The sequence below is a fragment of the Amblyomma mixtum genome, chromosome 10, assembly GCF_055824585.1.
Source record: "Amblyomma mixtum isolate Tamu chromosome 10, ASM5582458v1, whole genome shotgun sequence".
In the NCBI taxonomy this organism is placed as follows: domain Eukaryota; kingdom Metazoa; phylum Arthropoda; class Arachnida; order Ixodida; family Ixodidae; genus Amblyomma; species Amblyomma mixtum.
The window spans coordinates 99,541,669-99,557,324 of record NC_143021.1 but is presented as its reverse complement, the minus strand read 5'-3'; the positions used below and the strand labels follow the sequence as shown (position 1 = coordinate 99,557,324).

Here is a 15,656-nt window from a genome sequence, read left to right as displayed (position 1 = left end):
TCTGCGGACCTCACGTGGCCTATTCTTGAAGCAGCGATATGATTATCAGTTTCCGCGGCGCGTGCGCCAGCGATGATTTGAAGGGTGACTATGATTGTGTTTCTCATATATTAGAATTTTTTCGTCATTTCATGATGCGCAGCTGGATGAACGTTCCAGGAAGAAATTTTAAAGTTGCCGTCGCCGAGAAAAAAAATCCTAAAATCGCCTTAACAGTTATACGAGTGGTGAGGCAGGCACTTCAGTGATTTTGCGAGCCTGTTTCTAAGCGAACTGTCTTGAGGCTGAGAGCCACGCCTTTAATGCTTCCCAGTTGGCTCTTTATTAAACACTTTTAGCTAACCGGTTTTGTGGTCCGCTAGAGATCTGAGCGAGGTGGAGGCTCAAGTGTGCATGTGCAGCACGCTCACCCGCTAGCGGGTAAGCGGAGCGGCGCCTCCGTTGTGCAGGCGCGCCGGTTTAGTGCAGCGTCGCATCGTATGGAAATGCCTCCGATTTTCTGGTTAGTTCAAGAAGTCTGCCTCTGGCTCGACGGTAGCGTTTGAGAGCGCTTACCAGTTTCACTCTCTCAAGAGCTGATTTTATAGGCTAAAATCGTTGAAAGCGCTTACAATTTACAAAGTTCGCTGTTTGCAACGCTGCGTAGTCGTGGTGAATCCTCTAGCGCGACTGTGAGCTGATGTGGAACCGGGTGTTTGAAAATGCCGCAATCGAAACAAAGCACGATTGGACGTTGCGAGCTGCGAAAACCGCGTTAACCTCCTTACGAGCTACTTCCAGATAAATAGAGAGCATATTCGAGAAAGTCGCCGCCTTCACGCCTGTCTCAATTTATTTTGCTAATGAGCAGACGTTTGTGCACTGGTATGCAGAAGTGTTCACCCCGACAAACTGCAAACGTTTCGAAATGAGGTTATCGTGTATTTATCTACAGTTTAATAGCGCGAAAGGGTACATACACTGCCGCAGTCTGAATTCTTGTTTTGCGCAGCGTAGACAGCAGGAAAAACACTAAAATAGCGGTTGAAAGCAGCGCCACGCACGAAGAGTGCGGCATTGGTCGGTGTGGATCAAACTACCAATGCAAGTCGCGTTTTCTTTCACTGAGTTGCCCGATCAGGTGCCTTTAAGCAACCTTGTTCACTCAAAACCAGTAAAGTTCCAAGCAAACAAACACAAAGAGATATGAACTGATAATCATCATCAGTCTGACTATTACCATTGCAGGGCAAAGGCCTCTCCCACGTCTCTCCAATTAACCCTGTCCATTGCCAGTTGCGGCCGTCGTATCCCCGTAAACTTCTTAATCTCATCCGCCCACCTAACTGTCTGCCGCCCCCGGGTACGTTTTCCTTATCTTGGAATCCACTCCCTGAAATCCGCACAGTGGATATGAACTAAAAGGTTTGGTTTATTATTTTATTGGTGTTTAACGTCCCAAAGCGTCTCAGGCTAAGAGGGACGCCGTAGTGAAGGTCTCCGGAAATTTCGACCACCTGTGGTTTTTTAACGTGCACTGACAACGCACAGTACACGGGCCTCTAGAATTTCGCCTCCATTGAAATTCAGCCGCCGCGGCCGGGATTGAACCCGCGTCTTCGAGTCAGCAGCCGAGCGGTGTAACCAATGAGCCAGCGTGGCGGGTTGTACTGGAAGCACAAATTTTGAGTTTGTTCAACAATCGGTTCTATTTTTCACCTCTAGATGGCGTCACAAGTCAAAACCACTCTTCTTAACCTTACCAGCAGAACAATTTGCTTTATAAAACTTGCTCGCCGCACTCCCGCTATGCTTATGTTGAGCGGGCAAGCATAAGCGGAGGGGACCGTAAAACCGGCCAGCTAAAACTGTCTTATCGCATCCTTCATAGCCAACCGCAGTGATAGGGGCTGGAATTTTGCGCGACCTTATAAAATTATATGAACGATATATTGGTGACATTCTGCTGCCCATGTTTTAGGAAAGAACGCTGTATTCTTTTAGTTTCGCATTCTTATCATGGCGCAGCCTTACCGTGTATCAGTCCTGATTACAGTTGTCATGAAGCGCTTGCTCAATCGGATTGTGAGCAATAAACTACCTGTCCGGCTTTGCCAGAATAAAAGAAAAACGTGAGTAGCGGGTAAATAAAAATTGCGCTTCCACTTCTTGTATGTAGAGCCCGAATGACTGAATAACTAAGCATGTTTCTTGAAAACTGGCGCCGTGTCTCTCGATCGCTGCGCTTTTCATAGAGCTGCTAGTGAAAAAAAAACAAAAAACATGATTGCAAATTTTTGCTCTCCCGTGAAGCTCGCGCAATTCTTTAGCAGCTGCTGCGAAAAGTAAGGCATATTCGGTTTTCTAATACCGCTCACCTGGCAAACGTACGCTGGAGACAAGCGATCAGCTTCTATGCTTGGTATAACACCCGTGCGAACCAAATGAAATTCATTCACGCAGGGAGAGCACGCTGAAAAGAAAAAGGTAAATAAGACTAGGTTTTGCGTGACTTCAACGGGTACGGTGCTGACAGTAATTCGTGTGTCAACATCGCAAAAGTTTTTAGAAATGTGCGTGCGAGGGCTTTTACTTACATCGATTCTCAAGCACGCGGCAACTTCCAGCCTTACTAAGGAATCCACCAGAGCGTCATGAAGCCGCTTTCTTTTCAAAGGCGTGTGCTTTATAGAACCGGCGTTACCACCCCCTTCCTCCTGCATAACATACTGCTCCAGTACCACATGTAGAACAGGGAAGGACCGAACAACATGCAACGCTGGGACGATAAGCACCGGGTTTGCCTGCACTCCGCGCATGTAGCACCTGTTTCAGGAGGTGTACTTGAAAAACTTGCCATGACATCAGAAGAAATGCTAGTCGTTGGATTTATCAGGATCAGTCCCACTATAGTGCGGTAGCACCTATAGTGTGCATTCCCCGTCTTTATCCGATGTGTTTTTGTTTGCCTGTTTCGTGAGATTATGGAAGTCGTTGACCACGATCTCGCGAGAGAAAAGTTTGTAACAGCTGTTTCTTACCGGCATTAACCCACGAGGCAAAAGCGTGCTGGATACCAAACAGGCTTCAAATTTGATTGAGGACAAGAGAGCTAGCTAGCGGAAGAAGGCAGAGTGGGTCATAAAACAAACCGGGGTGAATGATAATCTAGCCGAAGTGAAGAAGAAGAAATCGGCTTGGTCAGGGCATGCAATGGGACGGCGAGATAACCCGTGGTCATAAGGGAACGGCGTGGATAGCAAGAGAAGGCAGGCGTAGCAGGGGACGGCAGAAAATTACGAGGGCGAGTGAAATAAAGAAGTTTGAGGGGATACGGCGGCACCAGCTGCGAAAGGACAGGGTTAAATGCACAGGTATTGGAGAGGCCTTTGTCCTGCAGTGAACGTAGTCTAGTTGACAGTGATGATTTGTTTTTTGGCTTGTCTGTTTTTCAGGAGTCTGTCTTGTGTCAAGCTGCCAACCGTCCTTCCGAGTTATGGACCTCCCGCTAGGCGTGTATATGGCGGGTGTTTCAGCGCAGGCTTTAAAAAATTCAAAAATAGGCTTTTTGGTGTAAAAATACGGATTTGCGGCATATTATTATCAGATTTGGCGGACGCTACAAAACCGATTAATATTGTGTCGTAGTAAGCTGGTTAACTAAGTATTGGTAATTAACTTATTAACTAGTAAAACTGGGCACCTAGTCGCAACTGTAGCCGGTTGTTTTGCAGACGGTCGCTGGTAATAGCCCTATCACAGAGTAGAATTTCGAAAACGCGCTTACTCTTGGCGCTGTCGCTCGTGAAAATTTGGCTTTTTTAGCTGCACTGGAGGGGTTGCTTCGAATACATGCTTTCGAAAGCGCGTGTATTCTCGCACTGTGCAGCGAAATTGGCTCTCTTTCTCATTCAAAAACACCAGTGGAGTGCTGACACAATTGTCCACTCTCTCAGCAATTTCAGAAGCTTCCACCATCTCCCTCGCCACTTTGTTCTAGTATTTGTGAACTATTGTGGTTCTTCCGAAGAAGAGCGGCAATTTTTTAGGAATATAACCTGCACTGAGTTATGGATGTGGGGGTTTAACCCTGGGCATCTTGGGTTCGTGCGTGATAGTTTTTTAGCCTGCGTTTTCCTTGCCTGTTCGTGGGAGAGTCGGTACTGGTGCAACGTGATGCCGGTGCCAGATAAAGCGTAACATCTCCTTTTTCCTTTCATTGCTGCACATGCGCGCAATAGGGTATTTGTTTACGCTGCAAGCGGCATTAAGTTTTGGTGAAGTCAGCGCTTTGTGGTGTTTCCATACTTTTCCGGGTTTGTCTTTGCGCCGTGTAGTTGTAAGCTTGGTTTCCCAACACGCCCAGGAAGTGCTGTTAAACTGGTTATAGTATGCTGCAAATACACATCTTTACCCTAAAAACCTTTCTTTAGAAAATTTTAATTAATCCCTGAAACACCTTGTATGTATTGTAAAAAAATTAGCTACGGATTAGCTCTGGTTAAACGGGCAAGTTGCGTAAGCAGCGTCGAGGGCGCGCGACAAGTGGCGCGGCAGCGGCGGCGGCGCAGCGACGGTCCTGCCGCCTGGTGGAGCGCGGCTGAAACGGTTGCTATGGCAACGGCTCTCGACGCTGCTTATGATGGCAGGACCGCCGCCGCCGCGTGCCTAGTCAAGCGCTCTCGACACTGCTCACGCAACTTGGCCGGTTTAACCAGAAATAAGCCTCAGGCAATTTTTCGTTTCTGTTCTTATTTTTGTTCTTTTATATATTTTATTTTATTTATTAAACCCATGCATTCACTATATGCGCCTTTATTAATGCTAAAATCTTGAGCCTTCACGGCGGAGTGGTAGCGTCTCCGCTTCAAGTGCCAAAGGCCCTGGTTCGATTCCCAGCCTCGACAGAGTTTGTGTAGTAACGCCGTTACGCTGAAACGGTTGCTATGGCTACGGCGCTCCTTCTCTTTGACCTCACTGCGGTTAAAGGTCTACCGTGACCACGACCGGGAGGTACGCGACGGCTCGAAACCTGGCGCAGTATTGCTTACGCAATAAGTGAAGACGCAGATTTGAGCGAAAGACGAAGATGAACCTGCGCTTGAGCGGCATTGACATCGCCTCGTGTTGCTGTGCTTAGCCTGGCTTCTTTCCTTCTTCTTTACGACTTTTATCTGCCTGCTACAGTAGATACCACTCTCCATTTAGCAACCCGGCGTCTGCGAAATATACTCGTGTTTGTTAACTCGTTCAAGGTGCTGAACACTGCCGAATGATCTCTCGCTGAACCATGACTGACACCCAGCATCGCCAGAAATGCGTCTCTACTGGCCCGCTTGTGTGACTTTGGATGCTATCAAGCAGCCTTGGACTGTCCTATACGCAGTGCCCACCATGGCGGGTGACAGCTCAGTTAATGAATGCTCTTGAGAGGTGCTCGGGAAGAGCAGCCTAAGTCTCTGTATTTCCAACGTTGGCACACCTGCCACCGAAGGGCAGTGCCGCATCGCTTAACCAGTGCACCAGTGAAATCAATCCAGGGTGATTTCCACGAAACATACACTTATTCTGCCTGACCTTTCTATGTGTCTAACGACCTTGCGCCTATGTCTTCTTCAAAAAATGTACTCCAAAACTCCAAAACTCCAAGAAGTCAAAATTCCGAAACTGCGAAACTCCGAAAATCCGAAACTCCAAAACTCAAAAAATTTGAAACTCCGAAACTCCAAAACTCCGAAACTCCAAAATTCCGAAACTCCACAACCCCAAATCTCCAAAACTCCGAAACTCCAAAACTCCAAAACTCCGAAACTCCGAAAATCCAGAACTCCAAAACTCCAAAGCTCTAAAAATCCGAAATTCCGAAACTCCACAACCCCGAATCTCCAAAACTCGGAATTTCCAAAGCTCCGAAAATCCGAAAATCCAGAACTCCAAAACTTCAAAACCCCAAAGCTCTAAAACTCCAAAACTCCAATAATCCAAAACTCCGAAAATCCAGAACTCCAAAAATCCATTCCTGAAACAAAATCTTTTCACCGCATCCATCTGCACCTCATCTCGCATCAATCATCAACACAAGGTTGGAGTGCCAACTTGCCGTACTAGTTCGCACCATTCTTCCGTTTGGCCAAGAACAGCTACTGCATGGAACCGCCTTCTCGCCTACACAGTCTCCATTTGTGATGCCATTCACTTCAAGATCGCGGTTAAAGAAGTTTTTTTTAGTTGTTATTGTTCTGCAACTAATGTTACAAACTCAACACTCCTTTCTGTAGTGCCTATGGGTCTTGGACGTTTACGTATTAAATAAATTAATTAATTAATAAACTGGTCGGTTTAGTCGTCGCCTGTGAACTTACCGCAGCATTGTCTCTCGATAGCCCTTTAGCGGTCGCCTAGTATTTCCCACGAAGCGTTTGCGATTTGCATAGTGTAGCCACCTGTCGCAGTGATGCATTGGCAATAAGGCGATTGAAATAGAAACGAAATTCGGCCACTTTCTCCCACTGCTTGCCAATGACGTGACAAAAATATCGGCCTGCCCGCAAACACATAGCTTAAGCAGATTTCCCAATATTTTGAAGAGTTCATTTTTCCGGAGAGAGAGAGAAAGGAATTTTAATGAGGGAAAGGTGGAGAGGTCGGCCGGTGGTAACATGGCCCTGACAACATGGCTCCTGCCCGATGTCTACCAGCTTAGGCACCACCATATTGTGAACAATGCAGCATACATAAAAAAATATTTCCGTTCTGCTCTGGAAACGACTTGAATGTTCACCACACACTGCAGAGACGGCCACGCAAGTCTGGAATAATCCGTCAATACGCAATCATGCATGATGGTGAAACAGCTCAAGCAGCTATTCCTTAACGACACCAATGAAGAAGGGCGGGGACGGACAGGCCAAGCACTTCACCCGCATTGTCCGGCGGCCAGAGGCACGCGCAATGCGGAACGCTGACGCGAAGAACACGCCTCACGTAATTATTTGCCATCGATCACCAGCGTGGAAAACGGAGCACTTTAGGGCTCACAGCTGTTTCTCGCTGCCGCTTCACGAACAGTGAGGTTTCGTGCTCTGAAGGGCGAGGATCTGAGACGTAATGTGACCACTTTATCCACACCGATAGAAATTTAGTTGTGCTAATCGCTGGCTAATTCGGACAACTTTATCCTCTCGTGGATTTTGATTACAGCTCTCGGGGTTTCCACGATGGCAGCGGCTTTTGCAGTTGGCTTGCGAATGTCTGTGGTTTACCCCGGCAGATCAGGGCTGTTGGTCCTTCCGAGTTTCTGCAAAGTATCCTCGTGTGCAGAACTCAAGGTCTAAAGTTTGCTCCAGCTTGGGCGTCTCCTGGCGACAGCCATCGGCTGATCCTGGTTCATATAGGGCCACATCCCGTCATTACCTATAAACGTAATGATGTCTGTCAATGCAATAATTGTTCAAATCTTTAACGGAAAATCAAAAGACACTGGCCAAGCCATCGTCTTGGACGTGGCTCGTGTGACTGCTAAGCAAAAATCTCTACCACCACGCTTGCTCACGGAATTGCTCTGCATTCACATGACCCAAAATACGATCAACCAACACGACACAATCTTTCAAGGATACACATGTTCCAGAAAACTTGTCGCAACTTAAGGCAGTGGCGCATTTTCTCATTATAGTGTGATCAACGGACCGGCAGGGGTGATTAAGCGTCAATAGTTTTTTTTTCCTTTTTTCTTCAACCTTTGTCGAGTGTATGTCTTTTGCCAACCGCTTTTTTTTCCATGTGTAGAATTGCGGGGAACGCTGCGTTTCACCGTGTCTTCTGTCTTCGTCCACGTGTGGCGTGCAGCGCTGAAGGCTGTAACGTTGTTTAATTTGTTTTTTTTTTTTGCACGTGACGATGTATGTTATACCACAGCGTACGCTTTAAGAAATATGTAAACTATCACGTAAAGTCTTTCTTTATATTGATGGTCTCGCTTGCTTCGCCACTCACATCTGAGATTGTGCTGGTGTGTGCCCTCAAGCCGCCATGTTTTGAACGGATGACCGTCTGTGAAAGGTACTCTACCACTTTATATCTATTCTGTTCAGGCAGGTGTGCACTTTTTTTTTTAGTCCTAACATAATCTATGTATATTTTTCCTGTGTGGGACTCTTTATTCTTAAATCTTTTTCTTAGTCCCAAAATAATTTTTATATCGATCTTTTGCTGTTCTTCACCGAAAGCAGCTGCCCAATTGTTGCGTCACGGCAAGCAGATGAAAACACAACGGCCTCACGAATAGCGATGATATGAACGAATGGCCGCGGGTATAGTACGTCCATAGTACGTACTTTTCTTACAGTACGTCCATCAGTTGTGACAAACTAGGAGGAGATCACCCCCACATAATTGGGCTGACAGAAAGCCTGAACACGACGCTCGCGGATATAATTTCTATTTAGGTGGATGCGGAACACAAAACGTTCGATCAGATACTCCCGTACTTTACCTTCGGGTTTAACACCGCAATTCAGGAAATATCCTGCTTTACCGCGTTCCGTATTGTCTACGAGAGGGAAGTATAGATGGTGCTGTACGAGGAGCTCTCGAGCACGGATGACGACGTCGCACCAGACGCGGGCACAATCGTCGCCCAAACCGAACAAATGCGTCACTTGGCTCGCTTACTCATGAAAAAGCCGCAGAAGACGAACTCCCAACATTACAACCTCTGCCATAGAGAAGTTCCTAAGTCCCATCTGACCGTACCTGAGTGTCGACCACTTTCCGCAAAAAATGGTGAAATATACCTGTACTACTAATTCACTCTACATGAAGTCCTCGGCCACGTCGGGAGCATGAATTATGGTGTCGTTCCCCACGGAACTGTTGCCGTCGGCGAGCACGAATTATTGTTGTGCATGTGGTCCACTTGATACCGGAACTCTTATGTGACTGCAGGGCTCCTAAGGCTGTATATTAAACACTCCTCCCGCCTTCTTCACATTATCTGTCCTTTGTTTGTCTCAGCTTCTCATCCCTGTGAAATATGTGTCAGCTTTACCCTCTAATTTTCTTGTCTACATTTCTTTTTTTTTTCTCGTCTTTTCTAATTGGTCCCTTCCGCACCGGGATGACGCTTTTCTTTCACGAGGGTAGGGTAGACTAATGCCAAAAGCTTGTGCCGCGCCACCTCCACCCTGAGGAGAGAGGACGACGATGCGAACACAGTTGCGTCAGGAGCCCTCGGGCAGTTCAGGTTTGTGGGATTAAACTCGACCGCTATGAGATCTCTCTCTGCATATGTGGCCGCCCTGCTTCTAGTTCGTGACAGTATTATTATTTAGAGACACTGCTGTCTGGGTACTTGAGATTGCAGGGATACTTGACATTGCATAGAAATGAAAATCCCGGTACATAAGTCGGCATTTGTTTCAAAAACTGCTCAGGTGGTAGCTTTCGGAACGAACCATCAAATTTATTGCACATCTGAACTGTGTTCGAGAAAAAAGAAAATTTATTGCAACCAAGCAAAGACCTGAATGGTGTAATATTCATAAGATCGGTCCGGCACGTCACACGTGCAGAATGACTAGTGAATAAAATGGGGGCAGCTAAAGAAACGGACTTGTGCACAGTTTTGTGCAACATGATAAGCCGTTTACTTGCCGCATAGCGCTAAACTGACAGGAACACAGAGAGACACACAGCACAGGCCCGTCCTGGGTGTCTCCCTGTGTCCCTGTTTTTTTAGCGCTATGTGGCAAGAACCGTTGCCCAAGCCCAAGCTTCTACTATGATAAGCCGGTCACACTTCCCTCGATGCTCGAGGAAATTCAGCGATAACACATGGCAGTGATTTGAAGGAGAGAAGTTGCGATCATACCGGTTAAAAATGAATCTGGTTGATTTTCTCTGTACCAACTCAACTTTATCTCTGTCATAAATTAGACGAGGTGACCACCCGCCTGACGCCTATCCAAGGAGAGGCCTGACCAGGGATCTATAAGCTGCTAGCTTTGCATTCATTCGTTGCACTTTTAAGAGTGCTTTTCAGGTAGTCTAACTTTTGTTATGTTTTTGCGCATAAGTATGGTTGCCCTCGCTTTTCCATTCACGTCCGACAACTCCCTGGCTTCCCTCCACAAGCCATCATGCTTTGAACGTATGGCCTTCTATGAATGGCATGTTTCCACTATATACAGGTATTTACCTTTTCCTGGCCTTCACGAAAGCCACTGATCAAAATGGTTGCTTTAGGAAACTGGAACGTGTGTGTCAGCCGATACAGCGATGGAAGGCATCTGCGCTGAAAGAAAGCATCTCCCGCCTGTAGCTGCCGTCGTGAGCACGTGCCACTTCTTCTGCTACTATCCGTTTGACATAAAAGCAAAAGCTAGAGCCCCCAATTACTTTCTTTTTTGTGTCCGGCCGACAAGCGTAATCGAGTAAGAGGGCAGGTCCTTAGCTTGACAGCCTGAAAGCACTTAGGCTTATGAGGACAACAAGCTAGGTACTTTTTCTACAGAGGCTCGTGAGCTAAGATATGGTTCAGAGAATTGCGTCGCACGTATTTGTTATACCTGATAACTTTACACAACGCATTTTTTTCTTTTGTTTCGGAAGCGCTTGAAAATGCTTCTTAGGACATAAATACTTCCGTATCTTCCACAAAAGTAGTGCAGAATCTCAACATTAAGAATGATAAAATGTCCTTGCGCTATGTCATCAGGACATCGCGCCATGCCAAGGGTTTGAAGTGAGCCATTAGATCAAACTATTCGTACAAGCGACACATATGGAATAAGATTTATCAGCAGCAGCACTCGGGAGCGCTTGGAGCGCTCCTCTAATAGAAGCACTCGAAGACTCTCGCGTCTATATTGTTACGGGGATGCTACGGTATTGCCGTTACGCTAAGTCTATATTGGCGGCTGCTCTGAGATGGCCAGCACTCAGCTCAGACTCCAAGGGCCCATCTACCCACTGTCAACGTCGTCGTCGTCCAGCGCACCGCCACTTCTTCGTTCACGATTCGTTCACTTATTGCGTAACCAGTTCACCGGTAACACTATCCCCCTTGGCTGAAGGCAACGTCCCGGTGCGTGTTAGGCGTGCGATGTCGAGGGTGGATGATAGGGCATGAGGCAAGCCTCATGAACGACTCATACTGGTGAACAGCGCAAAAAAGGCGGGACAACAACAAGACAGCGCTTGTCTTGTTGTTGTCCCGCCTTTTTTGCGCTGTTCACCAGTATGAATGCATACCGACTCGCCCAGATCTCAGCCTTACCACATGAACGACTTCGGATGTCAGTGGAGCGGACGGGGACTTTGTGTGGAGCGGTGTGATCTCGTACGTTACGTCGGTAACTGCCCGTAATACACGATAAGGACCTGTGTCACGCGGCAGAAGTTTTTCACGTAACCCCACACAACGGGATGGGAGCCACAGCAAGACGAGAGATCCGGCAGGGTAGCGCACATCACGGTGCAGGCCATCGTAGCGGAGTTTTTGAGCCTCTTGAGAGGCTGAGAGCTTGTGACGAGCAACCTGGCGGGCGGCGTCTGCTCGGGCGATAGCGTCTCGCGCATATTTAGTGACAGGGCCGGCTGTGGGCAGCAGAGTGTCGAAGGGCAGTAAGGGGTCTCGTCCAAAGAGAAGATAGAAGGGCGAGTAACCAGCAGTATCATGGCGCGAAGAGTTGTACGCGAAGGTGACAAAATGCAAGCTGATGTCCCAGTCTAGGTGGTTGTCTGATACATACATGGCGAGCATATCTGTCAGCGTGCGGCTGAGACGCTCCGTAAGGCCGTTCGTCTGAGGATAAGCCGTCGTGAACTTGTGACGAACGGAGCACGAACGAAGGATTTCGTCAACAACTCTGGAGAGAAAGCAGCGGCCACAGTCGGTAAGGAGTTGACGGGGAGCGCCATGGTGTAATATGACGTCGTGCAGAAGGAAGTCAGCGACGTCAGTGGCGCAGCTGGTTGGAATGGCGCGAGTGATCACGTACCGCGTGTTATAATCGGTGGCGACGGCAATCCACTAGTTGCCTGAGGAGGACTCCGGGAAGGGCCCAAGTAAATCAAGCCCAACACGACAAAACGGGTCGGTCGGGATGGGAAGCGGCTGCAGGTGTCCAGACGGCGAACAGCGGGCTTCTTTCGGCGCTGACAGAGGTAGCAAGCGGCCACGTAGCGTTCGACGGAGCGGTACAGACCAGGCCAGAAGAAACGCCGGCGCACGCGGTCGTACGTACGGAAGACACCAAGATGACCAGCCGTAGGTGCGTCATGCAGTTGTTCGAGGATAGTGGATCGGAGGTGTCGGGGAACAACTAGCAAGTGCTCAGCGCCATCAGGTCGCATGTTGCGGCGGTACAGCGTGTTCCCATCCAGCAAAAACCGGGCCAGAGAAGTGTCGCGCCGGTCTGTGCTGAGGCGGTCGATGAGAGAGGTGAGGGTGGGATCCAAGCGCTGCTCGTCGGCAATGTGGGAGAGGTCGGAGATGGAGAGGACACAGGCATCCGACTCACAGTCTGTAGAAGAAGGAGGATCGACGGGATAGCGTGACAGGCAGTCTGCATCTTGATGGAGGCCACCGGACTTGTGAAGCACGGAAAAGGTGTATGTATTCTTGCAATCGCAGTGCCCACCGGCCAAGACGGCCAGAAGGGTCCTTGAGAGAGGAGAGCCAACACAAGGCGCGGTGGTCGGTTATAACAGTGAATGGTCTACCGAACAAGTATGTGCGGAATTTTCCAATGGCCCAAACAAGAGCCAGGCCCTCACGTTCTGTGATGGAGTAATTCTTCTCAGCGGAAGAAAGAAGACGGCTTACGTATGCAATCACGCAGTACTGGCCGCGTTGTCGCTGAGCAAGGATGGCGGCAATTGCGGGACCACTTGCATCGGTGCGAAGTTCAGTCGGGGCAGACGGGTTGAAATGGGCGAATACAGGAGGGTTGGTGAGGATGGCGATAAGGCTGGAGAATGCAGTAGCCTGCTCTGGTCCCCAGGAAAAACGAACGCCTTTCTGCAACAGATTGGTGAGAGGGCGAGCGACGGCTGCGAAGTTCGGGACGAACCGGCGAAAGTAGGAACAGAGACCGATGAAACTGAGGACATCGCGGGGCAAGTGGGGACAGGGAAAAGCACTGACGGCACGAACTTTACCAGGGTCAGGTTGTATGCCACTCGCATTCACCAAAAGGCCGAGGACTTTAAGTTCACGGCGGCCGAAAGTGCATATTTTCGAGTTTAGTTGAAGACCTGCGCGGCGAAAAGTGCCAAGATGGACGAAAGACGAAGCAGGTGGGTTTCAAAAGAGGGCGGGAAAACAATTACATCATCTGAGTTACAAAGACAGGTCGTCCACTTGAAGCCGCGGAGTAACGAGTCCATCATCCGTTCAAATGTGGCAGGGGGGTTACAAAGGCCGAAGGGCATGACCTTAAATTGGTAAAGGCCATCAGGGGTGACAAAGGCTGTTTTCTCGCGGTCTCTTGCGTCAACAGAGATTTGCCAATACCCGCTACGAAGGTCGATGGAAGAAAAGTAGCGGGCGCCATGTAAACAGTCCAGGGCATCATCTATGCGCGGAAGGGGATGGACGTCTTTCTTCGTGACCTTGTTGAGATGACGATAGTCGACGCTAAACCGCCAACTTTGGTCTTTCTTTTTCACGAGCACGACAGGAGATGTCCAAGGGCTGTTGGAAGGATCGATTATATCGTTGGCCAACATCTTGTCAGCCTCCCGCTGGATGACCTGGCGCTATGGTAGCGACACACGATAAGGCCTCCGGTATATAGGTCTTGCATCGCCGGTGTCAGTGCGCTGAGTCACTGGCGATGTTTGACCCAGGGGAGCAGAAGAAAAGTAAAAAATGTCGGTGTAGGACACCAAAAGGTTGTGAAGATCCTGTGCATGCTCGGGGCTCAGGTCAGAAGCAATCATCGCAGAAATGGATTGCAGAACGTGGCCGGGATGTCGGGCGCTTGAGAAACAGTAGAAGGCGGTCCAGTGAGAGAGCAGTGACGGTACAGTCGGTGAGAGAAGACAAAGTAGCAAGCGATATGCCTGCAGGAAGAACTTGTGTTGACAAGCTGAAGTTGAGGACAGGAAGGTAGGTGCTATTCTTGGTGACGCTCACGATGAGGTGTGGAAGAACAACATTGCGGAAGAGAACGACATCGGCGAGTGGGCAGGCAAGATAATCCCCATAAGGAACCGAAGGAAATGGTCACATAGGCAGATAAACGGCAGAGTCGGGGGGCAGGCGAGCGTACTCGGTGTAGCGAAGGTGGGGCGTGGAGCTTGAGGATGTGTCAGCTGAGCAGAGAGGCAGGTCCAATCGTAGAAGGCCGCTGGAGCAGTCGATAAGGGCAGAGTGAGCGGTTAGAAAGTCAAGACCAAGGATCACATTGTGAGGGCATTGTTCGAGGACGGTGAACAAAACTGGGATGTGATGATCGGCAACAGTGACGCGGGTAGTGCACAGGCCAGTGACGGCAGCAGTGGTGCCATCGGCAACGCGAACGGTGGGCGAAGCAGCCGGGGTCTGGACTTTTTTGAGGTGACGTCAAAAGGATGAGCTAAGAACCGAGACTTGGGCACCAGTGTCAATGAGGGCAGAAACAGGAACACCGTCCACAAAGACATCGAGGAGATTACAGGGCGAAGGCTGGGTCAGTAGAAGATTTTCAGGTCGGGGCACCAATGCAGTATCACCTCCGGGAGCTGCACTGGCTAGTTTTCCGCGAGGCGGCCTGCAGAGGTCGGTGAGTAACTGCAGTGCGGAAGAGGTGAGCGGGAACAGTGGGCTGTCGGGGAGGGAGAGCGGCTGGTTCTCCGAGGAGGCGGTGGGGACTCGGCGCTCGCTGGGTCATTCCGAGGCGAGAAGCGACGGGGTCCATAGTGATAACGGCGGTCGACTTAGGGCAAAAGTCGGGGTGGTGCGGACCAACGGCTGCGGCAGTGGCGAGAGATGTGGCCTACGCGCGAGCAGGTGAAGCAGATCGGCTGGTCATCAGGGGTACGCCACTCATCTGGATTGCGATATCTTGGGTAACTTGGGACGAAATGTTGCGGGCCGTAGCGGTGGCGACCACGGGAGAGATGGGGTTCGCACTCCGAGGTTCGACGGGATGGCTAGAGGGCATGCCCAAGTTGGTGACCTCCTGGCGGACGACAGCTTGAATAAGGGATATTGTGGCGAGGGTGTTGTCCGACAAGCGCGCGTTGGTCGTAACAGGAGTCAGAGCCTCCAGTTCACGGCGAACGATGCCAGTCACGTTGTCAGGGTTTCAAGGCTGCCTCATTGTCGGCAGATCCTCGCACGTGGAACTGGCAGTTGTGTTAGGCAGGCGGTCAAAGCGGTGTGCAATGAGCCGGTGCTTGGCCTGCTCGAAGCGTCGACACACCTGCTAAAGGAGTCAACCGTACAGCAGTCCCGGCATAGAAGAAGATGGAAGGCATCGTCGGCAAAGCCTTTAAGAATGTGGCCTACCTTATCGTCTTCGGTCACGTTGTGATCGAGCTTTCGGCACAATGCCACGACGCCTTGGATGTATATAATATAAGATTCAGTGGCCGGTTGGGCGTGAGCTGCAAGTTCTTTTTTGGCAGCAAGCTGGCGGCCCACTGGTTTCCCAAAGAGGTCACGGAGCTTCTGTTTGCAGACATCT

The 15,656-nt window shown here is 49.5% G+C and overlaps 1 pseudogene; it reads right to left on the bottom strand.

Moving 5' to 3' along the window:
* LOC149326523 (uncharacterized) overlaps window positions 1-15,656 on the bottom strand; it is a 62,133-nt pseudogene that overhangs the window by 9,862 nt on the left and 36,615 nt on the right.